We start from the raw sequence: 24425 nt of genomic DNA, 5'->3' as shown, positions 1-24425 counted from the left end.
AATAAATTTTAAAATAAATTGTTGATTGTAATGATTTTCTCTCAACTCTTTACAAAATTTTCACATTGCCGTTCAAGCTATAGACCTCCATATAGCTTATATAAATAGCACTTCTAACTAAATAAAATAACTATACTATATATAGTTAGAGACAAGGTAAAGATTTAAACCTTGTAATTCAGTGAATAAACCGGAAAAAAGTGTCGATAGTGGAAAAGTTGGGAAATAGCAGCGTTTAAATTTAAAAAAAAACGTTGTCAGTAAAGGAAACAACTGTGACAGAACAGTTTCCTACATTAACTTGGCTGACTCCAACAATAGCAATATTTGTAACTACATTTGATTGAATAATAATTTGATAGACTTTTAAGTAGTCGAATATTTTTTATTTCATTATAGTTAGGAGAACTTTTTTACTTTTTACTGCATATTAATTTGTTTTGGAATAATTTCTTTTTTGAAGTCGGTTTTGTTTTTCGTTTAAAGTTTTTTATTAACTTTTAAGTACTAACCTATAATCATTGACTGGGGTTACAGTTGGTACGTTCTTTTGATCTATGATAAATTCTGGCTGGTCTACTTAATAACGATAAGGTAGATTGTGATTTAAAACCAAAGCATATTAGCGTTATACATAATTATTAAAACTAAAGGTAAAATTATACTTTATCAGAACACAAAAGCACTTAGACAACCGTTCTCCCTGCTTACCCTTAAAATTTTTCTGACAGGCTACCCAGCATTCAGAAAATTTGTTGTTCTAGTATGTGTCTCATAAGCAACAATTTGTTTCAAGAAACTAAAGGATGAATGAGTAGATCCAAATGGCCAATTTTTATACTATAGGTATGCAGTCTCCAAGGCATAACATTAAACCCTTTATAATGTAGATAGATATATTTATTTTCAACATATTCCTCTTTTAACTTAATTTTGTCTATTTAATTATCCTTTGTTACAAAATTTATTTAGATCTTAAATAAACCTTTTGATAGAGTAAAATATATGGAAAGAGTATAGTGACCAATGACCGACAAACAGACGGACTATCATTATTATTATTATTGTAGTAATAATAAGTTTTATCAGAAACATTCCTTTTAAATTAAAATTTTGGAATATAAATTTAATTTTGGTTTTAGTATTTTCTAATAATGTTCGTTACATATTGTATAAAGTTCATTATTTATTTAAATAATATTTATACTTTTTACAGGATGTGTAAGACCAACGGATGGGATAGTAATGTTAGAATAATTTAAATTAATTAAACAAAGAAATATGTGGCAAGCATCACTATAAAAAAAAAGTTTGTTACATGCTATTCGTAAATATAATTGTTTTTACTTTACCACATATACATAGTTTTTACATAGAAAAATTATTCAAAATTTGGACAAATTCGAATTGTCGAAGATCATCTGTTTCCACTTTTTCGATTGTATGTACGATTGATCGTCTTGAATTGGCTTTTATAGTTCCTGGAATTTTTGCTCTAGGTGTTGCAAAAGATGTGAACGTTCAATATTTATTTGTTTCTAAATAATATTTCAATACTGGATTTCATTAACTTAATTTCTCTTCTATTGCGTTTTGGAAAAATTTCGCTGATAAAATTTTGGTGGAGAACAGTTTAAGATCAATTCATGTATGCAACTGTTAATATCGATAGTAGATTTTTCTACTCGAAAGTTATTCATTCTTCATAAAACCATTTCTGCTGGAAAATTTTTTTTGAGAATTTATTCCTTAGAATTATAGTACAAAGATATACGAGCTTTTTGAATTGCCATTGTAAGGAATCTAGTCAACTGTCAAAATAATGTCTTTATTAAAATTCACCATATGTCTTAATTAAAAGTCATTTTTTTAACGGGTATTTTGAAGTTTTTCTCTGCTTTTAAAGTTACCAAAAACATATAAAAGTAAGTGTTCTTGTAAAGACCACAAGATAGATTTGTGTATTTAATTTCCCCATTTCAATTTATGTTAATTTCGAAAATAATTCCTACAAGAGAGTTGCGAAAGTAAGAACTGAAATATGTGATGATTGAAAGTTTCTGAAGCGAATGGTATGTGTGACAGTCCATAAACTATTTTTGATTGCAAAATTAGTACAATAATATTATTTTCATCATAGGTTGTGATTTGCTGTTTGTATAAGCTTTAATAGAATCAAGAATAGACGAGACAAATGCCCATATTCGTGACATAATTTCTGGGAACAAATTACGAACTTTAAATAAAATCGTGGAAAATAGTAGTATTTAGTTGTGTTTTCTGTAAGTCTATTCTTTGAAAATATTAACGACTTTAATGCTCAAATATCTAATATTTGAAATTTTTCTCAAAAAAGTCTTAAATACGACCGTAGAAAATTTATGCTTATGGTGGGATCAAAGAAAAAACATTGTAGGTAAATCTATATTTGCTTAAATGTTTCAAATTGTACGAATCTTTTGAGATACATTGTTTGTTTTTTTTTTAGGGAGACAGGGTAATAATATATAAATTTTTCACAAATAATATTTTATATAATTTAATTATTATATATTTTAAACATAAACTAAATTATATATTACTACTAATACTACCTACTAATTTATTATTATATATCATATTATATATATTTAATTATATAATTTAGTTTTAGTTTATTGAATTTATGAAAGCTTGTGGATTAACACTTCAACATTTTATTATAAAATTTTAAAACAGCCATTTTACATCACGAGTCGGTGTTTCCTATCTGTGGTTTTAATTTATATTACATAAAATTCAAATAAAAATATTTATGATGAGCAAATTGGAAAGAGTCATGTGACGGTTATCCAAGTTAACGAGTATCTGCTTTATTTGTAAATATGGTAGAAATATATAAATTTTTTTGAGGTTATACAAGTTTTTAGATAAAATATAAGGTGTAATCACAGAAAATATTTCCTTAATTTAAATATTTCCTTTATTTTGCTACATTTTCAATAACTTAGAAGATATGGCCGTATAAAAAATTTATTTGTTTATAACAAATTTCCCCCCATTTTGAGATATGAGCAAGCTAAAAATCGGATTGAGCGGATCAAAGTACGTCGATACAAAATAAAATACACTCCTTGTTCGGTAGGACCTGTAAATGTATACAAAACCTACTCAACGCCTACACTATAAATAAATAAGCAAAATGGCGGTGACTGGGTACCGTGCAAGAGAGTGAGAGAATGTCCCCATCCTACTCCTACCTGCAAAAGAGCAAACCTTGTCTAGTTCTACCAAGGTTTTGAATGACTCAAATAGTAAATTATGGCCCTAGACCAGAAAGTTGGATTATATCACACTCGCTAGGACCATTACCATTCTGACCGTAAGTCGTATAAGCTGTTTATCTTTATTTTGAAGCCGAAAGGAAGTATGATCTTACAATCGTTTGAAAATAACGATTGAAAGTTAGTGTAAAAATTATTTTATATTCTTTATAAATTATTTTTATACAAATAAAAAATTGCATTTGCTCTACTAACAATGTTACTATGGATTGTGAAGTTATAAAATTGATTTAAAAAATATTCCAAATTTGAGCTTTCACTTGCGGTACGCTACTTTACTTAAATGAAGCTAGGTAATTATTGGAGCAATGTGTAACTCTGTAGAACTATTTAATGTAGCTTGCAGAAGAGTTATTACTTAATAAGAACGTTTAATTACTATTTAAAACTATTTTCTAAAAAATAAATTTTATACCATGTATGTACGAAATAATATATCAAGGTATACTATGTACAGTTAAAAGTTTGAAACGCTTAAAAAACATTGATGCTACGAACAAAATTTTGGTATAGGTTAAGTTAGGCTAGGTTAGGTTATATTAGCTGTCCACGAAGGACACACTTAGGCTATAGAGCCCATTGTGATGTCATATGTGTTTTATTACCTTTCCATTTAATAATAATTTTATTTATCAGCTCCTCAATTTCAGAGGCTTCATGCATATACCATGCACTACAGCAGCCCATCACAACTATTAATTAAATTAATTTTGTTGCGACGGCGGGTATCGAACCCGCTACCCTAAGCATACCGCGGACGGAATTGGTTAAAATTTTGGTATATGTATGTGTTCATAAAATCGGCTAATTAGTCCATTTGCGGGTGTCTTTCCGTCTGTCTTTCTGTCGATACGGTAACTCAAAAGCGAAAAGAGATATCAAACTGAAGATTTTATAACGTGCTCAATACGTAAAAAGTGAGGTCGAGTTTGTAATTTTTTTATATAAAAAAGAGCTCGTTTTTATATAAAATAACAGATGGTTAAAAAACTTACTAAAAAATTCAAAATTTAATTCGTTAGTCTTCAGATACGAATATTTAGAACAAAACACATACATCCAAAATTTCATTATAAATAAATAATAATGATAAAGTGGGTATAAAAAAAATTCTTGAACAAAATAATGTAATCAATAAAAAAAGAATTTTAAAATATTTATCTAAATATTCCCACAGCTGACTAATACTATTTGTATCTTTTCTATCTAGAGATAAAAATATAACAAAGAAGAAAAAAAAATTGAAGATATAACAAAATTGTGATGTGTGCACTTGGGAAATTTAAAATAAGTAAATTAAATAATTAAATTTAAAAAAATATCTATCCATGATGAATAATTTGTGTTGAGCAGTATATCGAGGACGTTTTATACAAAAAAAAAAACAGAAAAGAGCTCTTGTTTATTGTACGAAGAATAAAATAGGCACTGAAAGCAAACTAAAAATTCTCTTTTTATAAAACCATTTAAGATTTAGACCGTGAGTCCATATTATATTAAGTGTTTTTTTTTTTTTTCTTTGTATTTTAAATATTCAAATAGGAAAATTTGGAAACATAGAAAACTGCTAGAACAAATTACCTAAGTGTCACGTTTATAGAGATTAGAGCGTGCAAGAGAAGACACTCATACTTCTGTTTCTAAAATACGAGAAAGACAGTGACAACCTAACCAGTGACAACCAAAAATACGAGTAGGACAGAGAGACAACATTTCTTTTATACCTATACTTCATTACTATAAGAGAAACTGAGATAGGTAGACAAGTCGTATACCCGTCTCGATAAAGGGGCATACAATAAAGTTTATGGCACCCAATAAAGTTATAACAATGGTGGCATTGACTTAAAATAACTCGCCAATGCCTGAATTAGAGTTTTAAAAAAATCATTGGCATTTGATGGAAAGGTTAGAAAGTTGTTTTAGAATTTTTAGATAAACACCTCATTATCCATTTTTTTTACAGGCAACGAACAATTTTGGCACACTTCCAACAATTTTATACAAATTGTCAATGACCTTACTCTTTTTATATCCGACAGCCAAAAAAAAGTCAAGAAACACAAACTTCGAACAATTAAATTTTAATAAATTCGATACTTGAACTACGGTGAAAACCTCAACTTTCCTGCTTATCAAACTTGCCTAATTAATTATCTTTTTCTTAATCTTGATGTTATTACGCAACGATTGGCATAAATCTGAGATCGTTGTTCCCTATCATTCACGACATTGAAATAAATTTAAAAGTGGTTTTAATACGTTGGTCTGACTATGAAGTTCGATTTGAATTTGCAGAACAATTTAATCAAGATATATAACAGTTGTAATTTGATGACTAACTCAATCTTGTGAATTGAGCTTATGATTATTTTAAAACACAAATCAACAATTGGAAAATCGGCGGATGCATTTCAAATTCGTAAATACGAATGTTAAATAATTAAAATGTCTCATTTTGACATCAAGAAACAAAGTTTAAAACCATAAAGATCTAGTAAAAAAAAACGATAAAATTTTGGACATAGCAATCTCTATAGTAATCCATTTACTCGTAAAAATAGCAACTGATCTAATAATAAAAGGAGGGTACGTGAATAAATTAATAATTTTAATTCATTATCCATAAATAGGATTGTAGAAGAATAAGTTGTTTTGAATAATTCGTTTTAAATAATTTTAAATAACCGAATAAATTTTTCTGTCATCTTCACTCTTAAGGTAGTACCAGCATGAAATCACTTTTCGACAGATTTGGCCGAATTTTTTTTCTCGGGTTTATAATAGCTTTATTTATGAATTCCTAAAATTTCATAATTTTTGACCGTTTAGATCGCGAGATATTTAAAGACAAAGTTCGCGATTTTGAGGGTCATGTCCCATTTAAAGCATGTAAAATGTCCGGTCTCTCCAACTATTTTTTATGATATTATTATATATTGAAGAAAAAGTAGAAAAAAATGTTTATACAATAAAATTCTAAAAAAAAAAATTTAGAAATTAACTTTCACTTTCGAGATATTAATTTTGACGTAAATTGATCGAAATTGGGACGTTGGCATAATTATTTCCCATTTTAAACGGTCAAAATTTCTGAAACTTTGGGAATTAATAGTAAGCATTATTAAATTCTTAAATTTAATTTTTCGTTAAATTCTGTCGAAAAAAAAATTGTACCATTGCTTTAACATAGAAACTGCAAATACCATGCTGGAAATACCTTAAGTGATTGTTAAATTTTCTTCATACATATAATATTTCACCATTTAATTTATTAAATGCGGCTTTGTAAGGTTATTACATTAAACGATCGTGATATACAATCTTCTTTTATGTAATATTTAAACTAAACCACTTCAAACGATTCCATGCAAGCTTTTATATTCCGTTCGTCTTTTTTTCTCAGAAAATTTTCTATTTTAGTCTTAGTTAAAGGTTTTGCATTTTTGCTCTTGATCTAAAATTATATATGGTTTTTGGAAACTTCAAATTCATTTCAAAACTTTCACCAAAATTTCAAATGAAAAATATTAGTACGAATTTAATTTTTGATCAAACTTTTGACACCCGAAAATTCTTTCTAGAGCACGTAGATATAAATCATATCCAATATCACACTTTTTCGAATTTTTTTTTTCACACCATAAGACATAATTGGTACGTAGCTTTATAAAGTTGGTACGTAACTTTATATTATTGGTTTATATCATTTCATACCGAACCTTTTTGAATTTCTAAAAAAGGTGCGGGCAAATTTTTATAAGAAAACTTAATCCACTTCTTTCATTTCCTTAAAATTATCAGATGGAATTGTATGAGATAAGTAACGATAAACCAACAACTCGCAGCAATATACCGATTTAAACCTTCTAACTCTTAGGTTCGAATATAGGCTCTAAGTTGTTTTGCGGGCAGGATTACTTGAATTTTCGAATGATACGTACTTTTAAGCGTAATTTCTCAAATTTTGCGGAAGCGACTCTTTTATTATTTCAATTCAATTCTATTCAATTCAATTCAAGCTATTCAATTGACATCAAAGCAGCTGTTTAAATAATCATGTAATTGCTTATTTTGAGCATACATTGCAACATGTACCTTTATTTTACTAAATAACGCTTACATCCTAATTTTAAGAGAATGCATTTATACTAAAGAAGGCGCTGACTTTATTTGTAAAGCTTCAATAGGTTAATAATACAACGAGTGAAAGTGAATGTTTTCATAATGTATCGTTATGCTTGATAAATGAAAAATAGCGTCATTGGAATGACGAATGGAAAGAAAATTTCACTTTTTTAGCATGCTTTTATTAGCTTCATACGTACGTAAGTATGTTAGTATATACCAGAAATTTTGAATATGAGTGACCTTCAAAACACCAGATTAACTCGAAATTCGGCATACTTATCAAGGGCCGATAACAAAACAATAATTTTATTAATTTGATTATCCTGATCAGAATTTTCAGGATTAACAATTTCCATATCCGAAAATATAAACAATTATTTGCGCTCCCACCATATTTATACCGAATTTTTGATAAATAACTAATAGTCTAAAACACAAAATAAATGATAGTTTAAAACAACTTAAAAACACGCTTTTGTTACTAGCTAAAATAAAAGTTGAAAATAATTTCTTTAAATTCAAAAAATTTGTTTTATCATAAATAAGATATTTTATGAGGACTTTTCTTTTACAAGTATCTGTCATTAAAATATTAACAATAATTGAAATGTAGCACAGCACGCTTCTGTACGACAAAATGATTTTTTGAATTTAAAGAAATTCTTTTCTACTACTAAATTATAATTTATTATGCGGGTAGATTTTTTTAAATGATACTTTCAAAGTTATTTATAGATTCGCGGGAAAAACAATTTTTCGTGTATGAGGATAGACATATTTTTTTCAGCCCCTTTTTTTGAGCGCTTCACCATACTAGAAGGCATCTATTCATGTTAAACAAAATCAATTATCTATGTGCCCATACTTGGAAAATTATAACCATTAAATGAATGATATTGTGAACAACTCTCCCCATAATATCAACTTCCACCTATGCACATTTGATACGTATAAATTACTACCACTAGACACCACGTGTGGTGTAGTGTACTGTATTCATGTAATAATATTCTCAAGAGTCATTTTTCATGTAGATTTTCCATTAACAATTTTAATAATAACATTGAATTTGTATTTATTGTTAGAATTAATAACATATATACACAAAAGAATATAAAAAATTAAAATATAAAAAAATGTAAAATGACATATATCATTGTACTTCAAATTTAATCTATTCATCAAAACAATAGGGTTTTACCTCTATTTTTAACAGAGACCACGCATATTATCTTTCTCCTATATTTAAATTTTATAACCTACTAACTATTTTCATGGCCAAAAAGAAATTATTAAACTATATTATTCTTAATTCGGCCAGTAGGTTACAAACAAGGTTGTTGTGCACTTAAAATTCCAAAGCTTAAATGCTCTTCCCTCACCAAGGAGAAACAACGATAGGATTTAAAAAAAATCCAGAATTTGGTGTACTTGTCGAAACGAATGTGTTAATTATAATTTGTTTGACGAGTCCAGTGACCGAAAGTGTTAAGGCCGTGCTTTCAAAGGGTATGCTTTCACGTCCCGGAAGTGATGGTTTATTAAAAAACGGGCCTGTTAATTGATTTAATTGTCTTTGAACGGATACGAAGGAAGTAAAAATCTGTAATCGTAGATGCTTTCTTCATTTTCTCTTCAAGAGATTCAAACCTATGTCGACAACACAGTCCACATTTTTACATAAATTAAAACTAGCAGACCCAGCCACGCGTTGCTGTGGCTAAGGTTCTTGTTATATTACATTGTAGTAAACTATTCAAAGGGAACAGTAATTGTAGTTTCTATGCAACGTGTTTTATTTTTAACATAGCGCCATCTGTAGAATACTTACTCAATCCAGTCAATAGATAACGCCAATCCAGTCAACAAATAATTTGCAATAAAATAATATTGCGACTATAAATTGAGATGTCCTACCTTTCAAGTAGGATCAAATTGCACTCGTTGTGCAAATCAAATTTAAATTCGGTTCAGTAGTTTAAGAGTCCAAAGCGGAAAAGCAACGTGACACGTAATTTTTATATATAAAGATTAGTCATGTGGACGATGTGACTGAAAAAAGGTTATTATTATGGTTATTATGATGATCACAAAATTAAGTTTTCTGTCACATCACAAAATCCTTATTCCTTTATAAATTTCTATGATTGACCCCTCATTTTTAGGCTTTGCATGTTGGCTAATGACGAAAAATATAGGCTCACGGTCTTAAAAGGTACCGCTTAGGAAAAAAACAAGCTTAAGAAATAATATTAAGATTGAATTTTGTTCTGTATGCAATTTGAATATCATATCTGTAATTAAATTTCCTGTAAAGAAAAAATAAGTAAATTACTGTACATATTGCCTGTTTTTAGCCACTAGTATTTCGCACTGCGCATAGGTCGAGTTATATTTTTTCTACAAATACATTATTTGAACTATGCCGGTTGTAACAAAAAATGAAAATGAAATAACTATACAGTCGCTAGTTTTAGCCAGAACATTTCCTTTTTAGATATGTTATATTTTATTGGATGTAAATAAAAATAAAAACAAGTAATTATGTCGAAAAAAAAAACATACAATTAGTAGTTTTTTTATGTAAATTAGTAAAAAATATTATTTATACGAGCAAACAATAGTAATAATATATCATGATAATAAGACATTTGGCTCGATTTAACCATAATAACTAAAGCTGTAGTAGGGAACATAGAATATAGTAAATTTGTATATTTTTAATAAAAGCTTATAGACAGAGTAGTACAAACCACCGTAAAGTGTTTAGTAAAAACAGGGTGTAATAATATGCATTGTTTATACGTACTTTGCAAATAGATTCATTCCTCTTTGAATGCTATTTTTGCTTACTATATAACTCCTGAACTAATCATTTGCAGTCTTCTTTTTATCGTTTTATTATACTCTATGTGTGAAATATGTTAGAGTGTTTTAAGTTGAGTCTCAAGTTTGTAACGCTTAGAAATATTGAAACTACAAAGACTACAATTTTGATAAAGGTGTTATACATAAAATCACCTATTTTGTATATTTTCGTTGCTCTGTCTGCCCGCCGATATCTCAAAAACGAAAGAAGAAATTAAGGTGGAATTTTCATAGCATACTCAATCCATAGTATACATATAAGTGAGTTTGACTTCGTAAATGATACAAATAAGCCAATTGAGTTTTGCGTCCATAGAACCTATTTTTTAAAGTGTATCCTTTAAACCGTAACCGTAAGGGCTTAAATAAGAGAAAAAATTTTACTTTCCATTTTCTCAAAAATTATAATAGATATAAGCGATAAAAATTTCCATCAGATTGTAAACGGTTAACTACTCTAACGAGTGCTACCTCAACACCTTATGACGAAAATCAACTCATTACGCTATGATTAGTTGGTCCGGGTTCAGCTACCATAGTTTGGAGGTGAATTTTGATGCTTTTCGAGGAAGCTAAATTAACTTGTTTTTCTAGCTTACAATATGACGGAAATTACAATTATATAAGGATTCTTTTTCGGTCATGTATTTAGAACTGATTGCCCACCCGCCTCAATTTTCACGGCCATTCTTATTGCTACATCCAGTATATTTATAAATTATAATAATCGTTATATTTATTTAAAATTCTTTTGATGTCATATTCAGGTTAATTATATTACTGCTAGATGAAAAAAAATTTATATATATATATATATATAACAATAATAATAACATAGAAATATTATTATATATATTTTGTTGATTTGGTAGAAATTTGTGTGCTATTCCAAATAAGTGCCAGTTGGCATCAGTTACAAGACCATCTACTATACTTCTACTGTATCTAATTTAAGTAGTGGAAAACCATCTACTCTTCCACATAATATGCTTAAATTTAATTTGTCAATCTATTTGATTTTTGTTTTTTTTTTTTTTTTTATAGACATTACGATAATTGATGTGAATTTTTGTGAGTTAGTTTTTTTAGTAATTTTTCAAATGTTAAAAAATAATCAGCTAAGTTAACATTTAATAGGCTTCAAATTTTTGACCCTGACTATCCTGTGAGGAGATAATGTGTCTGACCGGTATGTATGTGTGTTCATCTGCTCCGTCCTAGCTCGTTAACTAAATATCATAATTTGACCAATGAGATGTCGTTAAAAACGTCTGGATCGTCCGTAGGTTATAGGCTTTGTCACCGAAATGATTAAATATGATCGAAAAACAAATTTCGGTTTGATGATAGCGTGTTTGATATTAAATGAAAGGTCGAAATTGTTATGGTAAGTAAAATCTTCATTACAGTCGGGGAACCTCTTTTTTCGTTCTGTGGAATACTGTTTTGTGTTCGAGGTCCCCCGAAGGTAATGACGATTTTATTTATCATAAAATTTCAGTTGAAAATATTTTCTTGTTTTAATACTTTTAAAGAGCGTGATTTTATAGTCGTCGCGGTTTAAGTTTTTGAAGTTTATTTTATTAGGTATAGTAAAAATTTTCGAACTGCATATACTCTTCGGGATTTTCAATTTGTAAGGCGTCGTTAATGCTTGTGCATTATAGATCTTGCAAAAATTAAACTCGCAGACATTGTAAGTGCAATCTTCCTAAGAAAATTTAAATTAACTGGTAGCACAAATTGGGTCATTCCTACTTTGTAAAGGTTGTTTTGACATTGAGGCAATACTTGAATAAAGGCGTCAATAAAGTCCCACAGACTCACCCTAGCCGTATAACAATGACATTGAACTGGTTCGTATTTTCATAATATTCATTTCGTGAAGAAAACATACTTGGTTTGATTAGAGGACAATAGCAAGTCGGACAAGAAACAAGTCTGTGTTCCATGTTTCAAGATCTTATACACTCCTATCATTACTCTGCATTTCAAATAATACAAATCCTGTAAAGTGTGTAAAGTATAGTTAAATATCCGTAAGAAATCGTTTCCAAAAAAGTTCCTTCAAATCGTCAATCAGTTTTAAAATTTTTGCTTGTAGAAAGTTCATTGAGGAAATACACGGAAAAGGAAGATAGTTTGAGGTGTAAATGAAATAGATAGTGCGACCAAATTTGAACGAAATGAGAATACTTGTTAACCTGCATTCGCCATTATTGCTGTATGTTTGTCGACAATTATTTCAAATGTTTAAGTTAGAAAAATTCTCATAAAAAATTGCTATAAATATAAACGATTGTATTTTCTCCGTCGAGAATTTTTTATATTAAAAAATTATCATAATAGCTGTAATCACTCTGTATATCTCTATACATATAATGCACAAGAACAAAAAGTTTGTAATTTGAATGATAACAAAATTTTGTACATAGTAGGTATACAACGTACATATATTAAATATTTATGTTAAAGTAATATAGCTGCAGTGGTGGGTAAAGGAGATTACTGTACCGGGGATCACAATTTGCATTCATATGTTTATTTAAGGTATTTAAAAATATAATAATGAAAAGTCTCTTCTTAGGGCACTATTATATCTACACACCATGTATCTCTTTTTAGCATTTAAACATTAAGCAGCTATCGAAAAACTATAATTATATATTGTTACAGGCAATTAATGATTCGAATCCATATCAATCTTGAATTAAATTCAGCAAGCGATTGTACTTGCTACCGCTTATTTGAATATGTAATATTCACAATTCTTTTTATATAACTATGTAACGTTCTCGTCTCTGAGTGTCATTAGTTGTACAACTCTGACTACTACTAGCTATAATTATCTGTAAATAACTTATTTCGTCATATTTTTAGCCAAACAACATTTTAAGCCACCACCCAAATCTTCCTTGATCCGGTTTTTCAGCAATTTCAGTTAATTCAAATTTTATTTTAATTGTACTATTTCGTCAACAACCAAAATTTTTGTCCATTTTGAACCGAATTCTTGGAAGTATGTCCCTATATCGTATTCGGCGGATGGAGACTGGACTGAAACAAAAAGTGTCTTACACCAACCGACTGACATATTTTACTAGTTTATTATCTTGAATTAATTATTTTACGAGTTTATTATCTATTCTCAATGAGGTCATGGTCTTGTGGTTACGGTGCGCGCTGCTCGTGTTGAAGGTATTCAGATTGAATTTTTAAAGATTATCGCGTTTGACAATTAAAATTCCAAGCCACTCTTAGAAACCTTAGAATATCCTTAACGTTGTTCTAAAAATAGTTACAATATTTTGAAGACGCCAGATATTCTTTGAACTTTGATTATATGAATGATGGCAAAACTCTCAAAGCAACTATTTGCGGACATTCAAAATAAGAGCAGAGTAAATGTTTGCTGACTACTCTATTGGTATGTATTAAAGTCCAGCTTACGAAAAAAATTGGCAAGTTTGGTGCTTGGTATATAAAAGTAATCGTAGTATATTCTCGTCAAGGTACACGACTTTAATCTATAAGTAGATACTTACATATCTATGTAAGAACTTATTTATTATATAAATTACATAAAACTAAGATAAAACAGGTAACTGAAATGCTATAGTGCATGTTATTAAATGGTATTTGTTTATGTATATGAATTTTGAATGAGATACCTGCTGTTTCATTGAACAACAAAATAAAAAAAAATGAAAAAAATTAATATCAAATATAACTCACCTGTTAAGCAAATGGACTATCAAGATTTAAAACAAAATCGAATCTTTGTTGAATCGAATCAATAGAAAATAGTTAATATGTGATTATAAAGTTTTAGTTAAAAAGCAATAGGTATTCTGCTTTAAAAATAAGTGTTCAGCAAGTTAAGTATAGTTAAGTATGAAAATGATACGTATAGCTGCAAACCTGAGAAACTAAAAAACCAACTCAAAAATTACCGCATTTACTCGGAACATTTTTTTCAGAATTAAAAGACCCTCTGAACAAACGGGAATTTTGACTACGTCAATTTTTTTTCTTAAGCATCCACCGGCATTACCCAGAAAATCCTATTCAAAAGCTGAGAAAATTTCCAATATTTATACGGAAGCATTATAGACCGACTTTACCCTACTAATTCTAAGCAGTACAATTTATAGAATGGAATAAACCTGTTAAAATACCCTCTTCATGACAAAAATTATCAGCAAAACAGCTATTGAAGATTGTAATCCAGAATCATCAAAATTTGTATTTGCAAAGATTTTTTTGTAAATTCTTGTAAGTTATCTTTTCTTCAAATAGTCAGACAATGAATTCTAAATTGTCAACTTCGATTTCGAATACCCATTTCCGATTGGAAAAATGTCAACAAATTTTTTATTTAACCTCTTCATTACTTAATTAATTTGAAAATTTGACACTCATTGATGCATTTTGTACAATATATTGTACACCTGCTCTATGAGGAAAAATAACTAATTTCACTTCAAGACTTTTGTGAAATATATTTTCCAGTTAATATAATTATTTTTGAATATTAATAAACCATATTCTATGATATTTGTTTTCATAAAGGCGTTTATTATTGAAATATTTCAAAAAATATACTTAAAAAATTAATTCAAAATTTTTGTTTTAATAAGGATGATGTCAGATGACCAAATTTGAGCCCAAAAAGTTTTTTCCTCTTCTAGATTAAAATTGGTACTATATGTATGCCAAATTTTTATGTACAATATATTGTACACCAGTAGTGAAGAGGTTAGTTAAAGAAATAATGTTTTTATCAGAAAGCAAGGAAGATTACTTTATAATAGTTTTCAGTAACATTTAAAACAATAATTTCCATTTCAATTTAGTATAAATCAGTGCCGGATTAAGCCCATCGGGGACCCTAGGCCAATAATATTTTGGGGCCCCCCTTTTTTGAATATTTGTAAAATTAATCGTTATTTGTGTATTCATAGCATTCGTACAGCCTATTCATATCATTCCAAGGTTATAAACGAAATAAAATGAACAAAATAACTTGAAAATAACAAAAAATAACTTGAAATTGAAAATTTTTGTTCAAAAATAATCATATCAGATTTTCGTGGGGGCTCCTGCCCGTCGGGGGCCCTAGGCCATGGCCTATTCCGGCCTAATGGGTAATCCAGCACTGGTATAAATTTTACATTTCTTAAAATTATTGATTTGGTACTTCAAGATCTCAATGTTCATAAAACATACTGTTTTTATTTGATTACATATTCAATAAATAAATTGGTTTATAGTTAAAGTAGTTTTTATGTATACAAATAAATTCAATAATATTATGAAGTTTCTCATAAAAATATAATTCATGAATTTTGTACATTAAAAGAGTTCAAGCAATTTATTTTATGAAAGATAATTTCTAAAATGATGTAACTTTTTTTAAATATAAACACAGAGAAAAATATGTGTAAATACAGGGCGGTATTCGTGAAAGTTTCGTAAGTATCAACTCAAACATTTCTTTAATATATATGTGTCAAGCTTTGTTACATTTCCAAATTTCTAAGAAACAGCATCGAAAGCTTCCTTTGTATTTCGACTACGAGCTGAAAAATTTGTTGTTGGTTTTATAAGAATATCATAAACATTATAATCTTCTAGGTAAAGCTTTTATGTAAAATTAATTAAGATTCTGAAATGTAAAATTTACTTTTTAGCGAACTGCCGAAGAATTTTTAAAATCGGTTAAGTTGTGAATTTAAAATGACGATTTATATATATTTTCATACAAACTTTCTTCCCCAACTTCATCCATTTAGGGGATGAATTTCGAAAAATCCTTTCTTATGTGACACCTACAGTATAAAATCAATATCTTCTCGAAATTCCAAACTTCTATCATTAGCGATTCAGGCTTGGCGTCGATATATCAGTCGCGACATTGGCTATTCCCCCTCCAGATTATTTCCCCTATCTGAAATGTTTCTGATTTTAAATAATATACAAAAAGAATCATTTTGGAAAAAAAATCAAAAAAATCGGAGCTGTCATTGAGGACTCCCTAAGAATGGCTATTTTATGTATTCCTTGATCCGACTATAGTTGATCATTTCATTTCAATACATCTGATGAATCAAATTGTTAAAGTTTTTTTTTTTATAAAACGAATTATTAATTTGTGGCTTAAAAAATAAAAAAATTCTAAAACTATTATTAAATTATATTATGTGATGTACGAAACACCAAAGAATAATAATAACATGCAATACTACTACCACGTTGGCCACGTTCTGGGTAGTATAGGAAAGCAAACAAAAAAATAAATGAACCTAGCCATGCAAAACTTATGAGCAGCTAGCACAGCTAGCAATGAAGTTATGTTTTCCGTATGTATGTATGCATCCCAAACTCGTTCCAAACAACAATATGTTGTTGTTTTAAATGATGTTAACAACATCCAAGTGAAGTAAAAACGTTCATACCCAAATAAAATGATCTATTAGAGTTTATAAGGAATACAAGATAGAGCTGAAGGTAGCACGCATCGGGTTTGCAAAATATAGTAGCAGTAAAGTATAAAGATCAGAATCAAGCATTTCTTCATATTTTGTCAAATTTGTTACTCGCAAGCAAAAATAGAGAAAGTAGCTTTTAGAACCATAAAAGAAAATTCATAGAATTGTTATCCATCTTTCTACAATTTCTATTTCACAGGTTTGCTTGTAAATAAATTTGAATTAGCATAATAATAAGGATTTTATTTTGAAATGACAAGTGAAATCAACAAAATTTAAAAAAAACCCCGATAAATTTTTCAGCTACGGTACCCTAAACTTGCATTTGAAACACATCTAAGAACACTCTCCAATCCATTGCGTTTAAAGCCTTTTCCAAACTGACTAAACGCACTTGAAAAAACACTTTCCATTAAAAAACCTATTAAACAAAACCATAAACATCAAAATCGGTTTATCCGTTTAGGCGCTACGATGCCACAGACAGACACATACACATAGCGATCAAACTTATAAACCCGTTTTTTTTAGTAAGGGGGTTAAAAAATATGCCAATTTTACGCCCAAGGCCAATTTTACAGAGGTCAATGTAATGATGAATATTTTTGACGACATGTTGCACTGCTCTTAGATATATATATATGATGCTAATTATTTACTTATACTAATCGATAGCAATACTACCAAAAAGGCGGATTTCGCTTAATTACCAATGTTTTACAATTATGTTCCTAAATAAATTTACATCTTAACAAGTGAAAACAAACAAATGACTAAGTTAATTGTTGAAATACCATGTATAGACAGTGTTGATTACTCTGTCACATTACACATACATACATGTCACACATATATATCTGATATTCCCATATAATACTATACAATTTGCGCATAATTTGCACGGGTAAACAGTGATGTTTGCGAAAACATGTTTCAAGCAAAAGTTGTTTTATTTTTTTATAAGAAACATTTTTTACATTTAAACTTTTGTTCTATCTCTAACGGTTTAAGATAGGTCCTACGGACCTAAGATCCAATTGACCTATGTTGCTCATTTACGAAATTGACCTCACTTTTTACGTCCTAAGCACGCTATAAAAATTTCAACTGGATATCTCTTTTCGTTTTTGAGTAATCGTGATGAGAGGCGGACAGAGGACAGACGACAGATAGACGACAGACGAAAGACGACAGACAGACATACAACCGGAATTGACAACCGGAATTGGACTAATTAGGTGATTTTATGAATACCTGTACCAAAATTTTGTTCATAGTATCAATATTTTTAAGCGTCACAAACTTGGGTCTAAACTTAGTATACCTTGGTATATTTCATATACATGGTATATAAATTAAAATGAATGAATTCCTTGTTTTAAATATCAAATCACAAGGGTATTTAAAATGGTATAGTGGTTACACACCCTTTTCACGCCCAAGTTCACGATTAATAAGTTTTTAATTTTTATACACAATTAAATTTAAAATATATACAATATATTACACAACTGTTGAACTCTGTTGAAACTTGATACAGTTCTTGTTATATACAATAACTTAAGGGAATATTATAAAAGAAGATAAAGAGTAAGTAGATTATATTACTGACATACAAAAACTCTTTCATTTAAGGACGAAATTTATCGTTTACTCTTTGCCAGCCCTATGTACATACAGTAGAAGAGTTAGTGGAAGTATTAAATCTTCCTTTCATAAAACAAAAGTTCAATTGATATTTTCAAGTCTTCAAAGATCTGAAGGGTACCATCAATACTTTTAAGGATAATCTGAGTTGTTAAAATTACAAAAAATTTATGAAAGATTTCGGACCATTGGCAACCATTCTGAAACTTTCATCTTTCTTTTGCATTCGTTGCTTTCTGCATCACTGCGCTCAGCAAATAGTTGTAAGACAAACAGTCTGGGTTTCCGATTGAAGAATTCCTGTACAATCCCCAGAGAAAAAAACCTTGCTTTTTGTTTTATGTTTGGAACAAAAAAATCATCTGAAAAATGTCTATGATATGATAAAACCTCGCAATTTTATCTTCATCACTGAAAATGCTCTTCGAAAATTATTCAAGTCTAACCTGTGACTTATTTTTGAAGAGATAGTTCATTTTCGGGAATAAGGGTAAAATAGCAATTATTGGTGGCGGACTGCACCAAATTAGCAAAGAGTAACATTCATAATAAGAGTAATCACTAGCTAATTCTTACTGATGATGACTACTTGGTAGTTGAAAATACGTATTTTAAAAATACAAAAAACTGATCTAGGAAATTGGGGCAAAAATCGAAATTTATTTCGATATATGCTAGAGTTCTCATTTATTATCTTCGAGATTTACTATCTCATCTATTATCTCTTTATGTTATTCCAAATGTATGGTGATCATTCGGAACAAAATTGAATATACTTTAAATTGTAAACGAATAAATTTTTCTCAAATGTGTCGTTTAGAAGACATAAATCAAAAAAAGAAAAAAGTATGAAAGTTTTAAGATTTTTAGATGCCTCCCTTCTAGCAAAAGCAAAAAATTCGTGCAAAACTTCAAAAAGTTATTTTTACTTGTTATTTAAAATATTGAATACATTTCCAGCTTTCCCCGATTTACTTAGCCTAAACACCGTAAGTAATATATCTTGATATAAATTGAATTAATACAGAACAAGTCGTGAATTAATTAGTTTTTGGGTCGGCAAAACAATAGAAAGAGTCACAGAAGTTGAAAGAGGGTAAAATAATACTATTTTAGTAGTGAACCAGATTTTCGGCTGTCGTGGTGTACATATTTGTTTTCTACCAACACATTCAATGATTTTGTACCGTTTTATGACTACATGATCCACCCCAGAAACGCAGACTAAAGGTTGACATACATTTTTTTGAGGAGTTTAATACTGTTGGCTCTTGGATCAATTCAAACTTCTTCAAGCAATGAAAATATATCTATCATTCTATATCCCAGTCAACGTATATATCGTAATATAGATCAGTTTAGAGAACGATGGAACAGTGAGAACTATGAACAGTACCAACAAACTAAATATATAGAGTGTCTAGCTTAGTTGGCTACATATGGAAAAATTTTTTATTAAATGTTTACGAAAAAAATTTATTCTTTATGAATAGCTCTGCTTTCAAAAATATTCATATTCGGCTATTCACTTTTAACATCGAATATACAGGGTGTCAAATAACTGAGAAAGTTCAATAGGAATGTTAATGGTCGTTTATAATTGAAGATCACTTAGAACAGATAATAAGGGAAATGGTTCAAGAAATCACTCCCGAGATATGTAGGAGGGTATACAATTTTGTAAAAAACAATTACATGTATGGAATGCGAAGGTCGATACGTTGGGCAATAAAGAATAAATTATTCTCGTAAACCTTATAATAAAAAAGTTTTCCATATGTAGCCAACTTAACTACCACCCTGTATATTATGTATGTAGAAGGTATTGTGTTTAGGGGCCCTTTTGTTTATTGTATATACCATATTTTCACATATTTACTTTTTATATCTATGAATATGTTGTTATGTGTATACACAGAGTGATTTTATAGTTTTAAGTCTTGCTGCAAAGTCTGCGAACAACATCCTTTCAAAACTAAACTTTCACCGAAAAAATGAATCACATTCAATTTTTCTGCTTCATTATATATTAAACTGCCTAATAGAAATAATTCTGATCATATCAACCACAACCAGAGGATGAACCAAGGATGAATGATAAAAACTACTTGTTAAAGGATTTGAATCATTACAGTAGGAGTTATCCATGTTATTAGTTAGTTATCCAACAATTTCTTGGTTATTCTGCTTTGATTTATTTGGCAAATTCCGTATTTTGGCATAATTTAAAAGTTAAGAAAAATTGTTAAGTTCATTGAGTTGTCACCAATGCTTTTAACAATGGTTTTCAAAAGAATTGAGATTCTCAATTCTTGCTGTGATTTCAAGGGGAAACATTTTGGGCGCAATCGTGTATCTTGCCTTCATATTGGATTTACCAGTTGATAATGAAAACATTAAATTTGAAATTGTTATTATAAAATTTCTGTAGTATCAATTGAAAATTTTCTTTCAGTCTTAGGAAAAGACTGAAAAAGCTTCCTTCAGAGCGAAATCGGTGAAATATAGTTATATAACAGATATTCGAACTAAAGACGATTTGTGATTTATTTAAGATGGTAATTTGAATTTATTTTAATTTCTAATCAAGAGTAGGTTATTTATGAAATTTATGTTATAGTTTTGAATAATCATATTTATTTTTTGACGTCCTATATATTATACAATATAGATATAAAAATATGCGAACGCTTTCAATCGTAATTCTTACTGCGTCGCCTTTCATTAAATATAACTGTTATGTCCGCAGGATGTACTCAATATGAAATATTGTTTTGCATTTTCTGTTTATTTTTTCAACCTGGTACGCTAACAATATTAATTAGATTATGGACTCATCAAACTTCAACGTATTGAATTTGAATATCCCTAGTGAATTGAAATTGTATATTATACAACTAGTGCTCTAAATTGTCAATTTCACAAGAGAGTGAATTACAAATTATGTGACATGCTAGTGCTTTTACCACTAGAGTGTGTGATCTTAAAGAATGTAGAATAAGTTTTCTCATTTTTCCGTGCTAAATAATTCCGGGCCAAATGACTAAATAACCCACTGCGTATGACAAATTTTGCTACTAGATACAGCTGTTTGATACACGGAAAAAGTGCAGAAAGGCAGTACTTATCCTATATATATGAGTGAAATATTTTTGTTTGTTTCAATTTTTTTATATTTTTTACAAAGCAAGTTAAAAATTAAAAACCCTTATAACTCAGCCAATGATGTAGGTGCCTTTTTTTAGAATTCCAGTTTGCGCCGGTGCTGCCATTCGATGCATAATTACACCAAGAAATTTTTTAAAAAGTCCCTTAAATATTTGTCTCTTAATTACCTTGTTTTTTTTTATAATCTGACAAAAACTATTTCAGATGTCGGAAAACATCTGACATCTGACATTTTGTTTTTCTAAAGATAATAGCAAATATGAATGAATTCCAACCAGCTTTTTAATGATACTTAATTCAACAAACTTTAATATAAAATTCTATATTGAAATGTATACCATTATCTTCAGGAAATTATAATCTACTATGAAAGCACATATGTCTTATTCCATGGCGAAAAAAGACATATGAGATACTAAAAACTTAAGCGAATTTCTCTTTTATAAATTATTAAAAATAACGCAAGTGTTCATAACGCAAGTCCTTACATTCCTCACTTTCTGTTTCTTTTTTTTTTTCTTTTTTTTGTTGTAATAAATTCAAAAATAAATTTTAAATTGAGTTCAAAAACTTAATTAATTGTACAAAGAACAAAATACATGAATACGGACAAATGCAAAAGAATAAATAAATAAAAAAAATTCGTAAAATGAGATATTTAATAATAACTGGGTTACACTACATCTTTCTATATTAATGTGTACACCAGTGTAATAATTATTGGTCGTACAGTGTGTTCCAAGTAGGAATATACAAACGCATTTGAACAAGTTAGGGGTCATTCATTAATAACGTAAATATAATTTTGCTGATTTTTGAGACACCTCCCCCACGTAATCAATGTTTCTTGTACCTCCTTCCCCCTTCTTACGATTCAATCTGGTTTTTTCGAATTATAAAACGTTATTATAAAAGGATAAGTTACATTAAAACTCACAGTGTAACATGTAAATTAAAGATTTTTTTCTTTAGCAGATAATTTAGGTTTTATATACTCTTTCATTCCTTACAATATAGATTTTCAGCTCATAAAATCTTACGAAGGAATTGGTTTAACCCCCCTCCCTCGACGTAAGCACATGCGTAGATTTTTTCAAACCTCCCTCCCCTAATGTTAACATAATAATTGAATGATCCCTTAGAGCATTGTGAAAATACGTGTATGAGCTAGACATGCGATAAATACGAGTGAAAAATGATTGAATTTATAGCTCATGCATTTTTGGCTGTAGAAATAAATATATTTTTCAAAGTGTGAGTTTTCAAATAACAATTTTGAAAAAATATTTTTTAAATATTATTTTAAGCAAATTGTTTATCCCGTTACGTCCCTGTAAGATTTTTATAATAATAATATCTAACAAGGCCACTATGATAAAAATAATTACCTTTAATTCGTAGAGTAGAAAAGCATAGTTATTGAAAAACCATGTATTTAAAAATTAGTAGCAGAAATCAATAATTTTTTTAATCTCCTCATCCGAAAGCAATCCTTATTTGTTTTTTGTTCTGAAGTTCACAAGAGTAACGATTGTATATGGAAAGAAGAAAGTTGCCATAAGTCTTTAAAGGTAATTTTACCTCACGTGTCTTTTTAAAAAAAAAAGTTTAAAAATTTGTATCTCAGTATTGCTCAACTCCTTATACACCTTGTAAAAATCTCGTAGTCTATATATAATGTATTTACGTTGTTGAATGTCTGTCAAAAGTCATTTTTATTTGTTTATGCGAATTCGTATAATAAATATTACAAGGAACAAAAAGTAAACAAAGGAAAGACTACAAAAACAAAAAAAGATATATTAATGCATGTAATGGAGTTGAAAACTTTTTGTGACATAAAAATTTCTACGTAATATAAAAAAATTTTTTGTAATATAATGAACTTTCTCAATTTTAATTTAAAAAAGAAAAAACGTGACATTATACCCTTATTAAATAATACCTATATTGCTATATGAGGATGATGTATTAAAACTGGGCAACAAATTACTGAAAACAACATGAAATGTAACTGAGTAAATAAAATCCAGTTACTCTTTGTCGTTTCGCAAAACTGCTCCATGCGCAGAGTTATTCACACCAAGATGCCAATAGCTGATTGGATGTAACTATATCGAACTATGAAACTTTGGTTGAATAATTTGCGCAATCCAAGATTATTAATAACAAGTCTTGCCAGCTCAAGATATGTGATTTATCAAAACTTATCGTAATGTGCTACGGCATTAGTAAAAATACACCTCAAAAAAGGTTATAGTAGTTTAGTCACGAGCTAAAAAATTTTACTAAAAAGTAAAAAAACCAAAGAAATACTTAGATGCCTACAAATGAGTCTCATGCCCTCAGAAACCATTAAGATCTAGTCGATGATGCATTCATAAACATATAATTCTGAGACTGTATGAAAATTCACCTCAAATATGAAAATGATGTTTGTTATTGTCACATGATCATTAATTTTTGTAAGCATATGGAACGGTATAGATTTGAAAGGCAATTTCTTTCAAAGAATGATTATAATAGGACAAGTCAAAACATTTACTACAATAGTAAATTTTTTTGTTTTATTGGACTAATCTCTTTACGACTTTCTTGCCTGTATTTATGTGGAAGCTTAAGCAAAAGAATGAGGTCTCCTTGGAAAGAAGGCGTTCAAAAAACAATCTTACTTTGAAATAAACAGATTAGTTTTAGAAATAAGTTAAAATGTTTAAAAGTTCAAATCGCCAGTGCATTGAACGTCTATAATTATATTTCCTTCGAAAATATTAACCTAAGCATTCGAAGGTCAGAG

This window comes from Chrysoperla carnea, chromosome 2, assembly GCF_905475395.1.
Source record: "Chrysoperla carnea chromosome 2, inChrCarn1.1, whole genome shotgun sequence".
NCBI lineage: Eukaryota > Metazoa > Arthropoda > Insecta > Neuroptera > Chrysopidae > Chrysoperla > Chrysoperla carnea.
Note: the sequence above shows the minus strand (reverse complement) of the source record.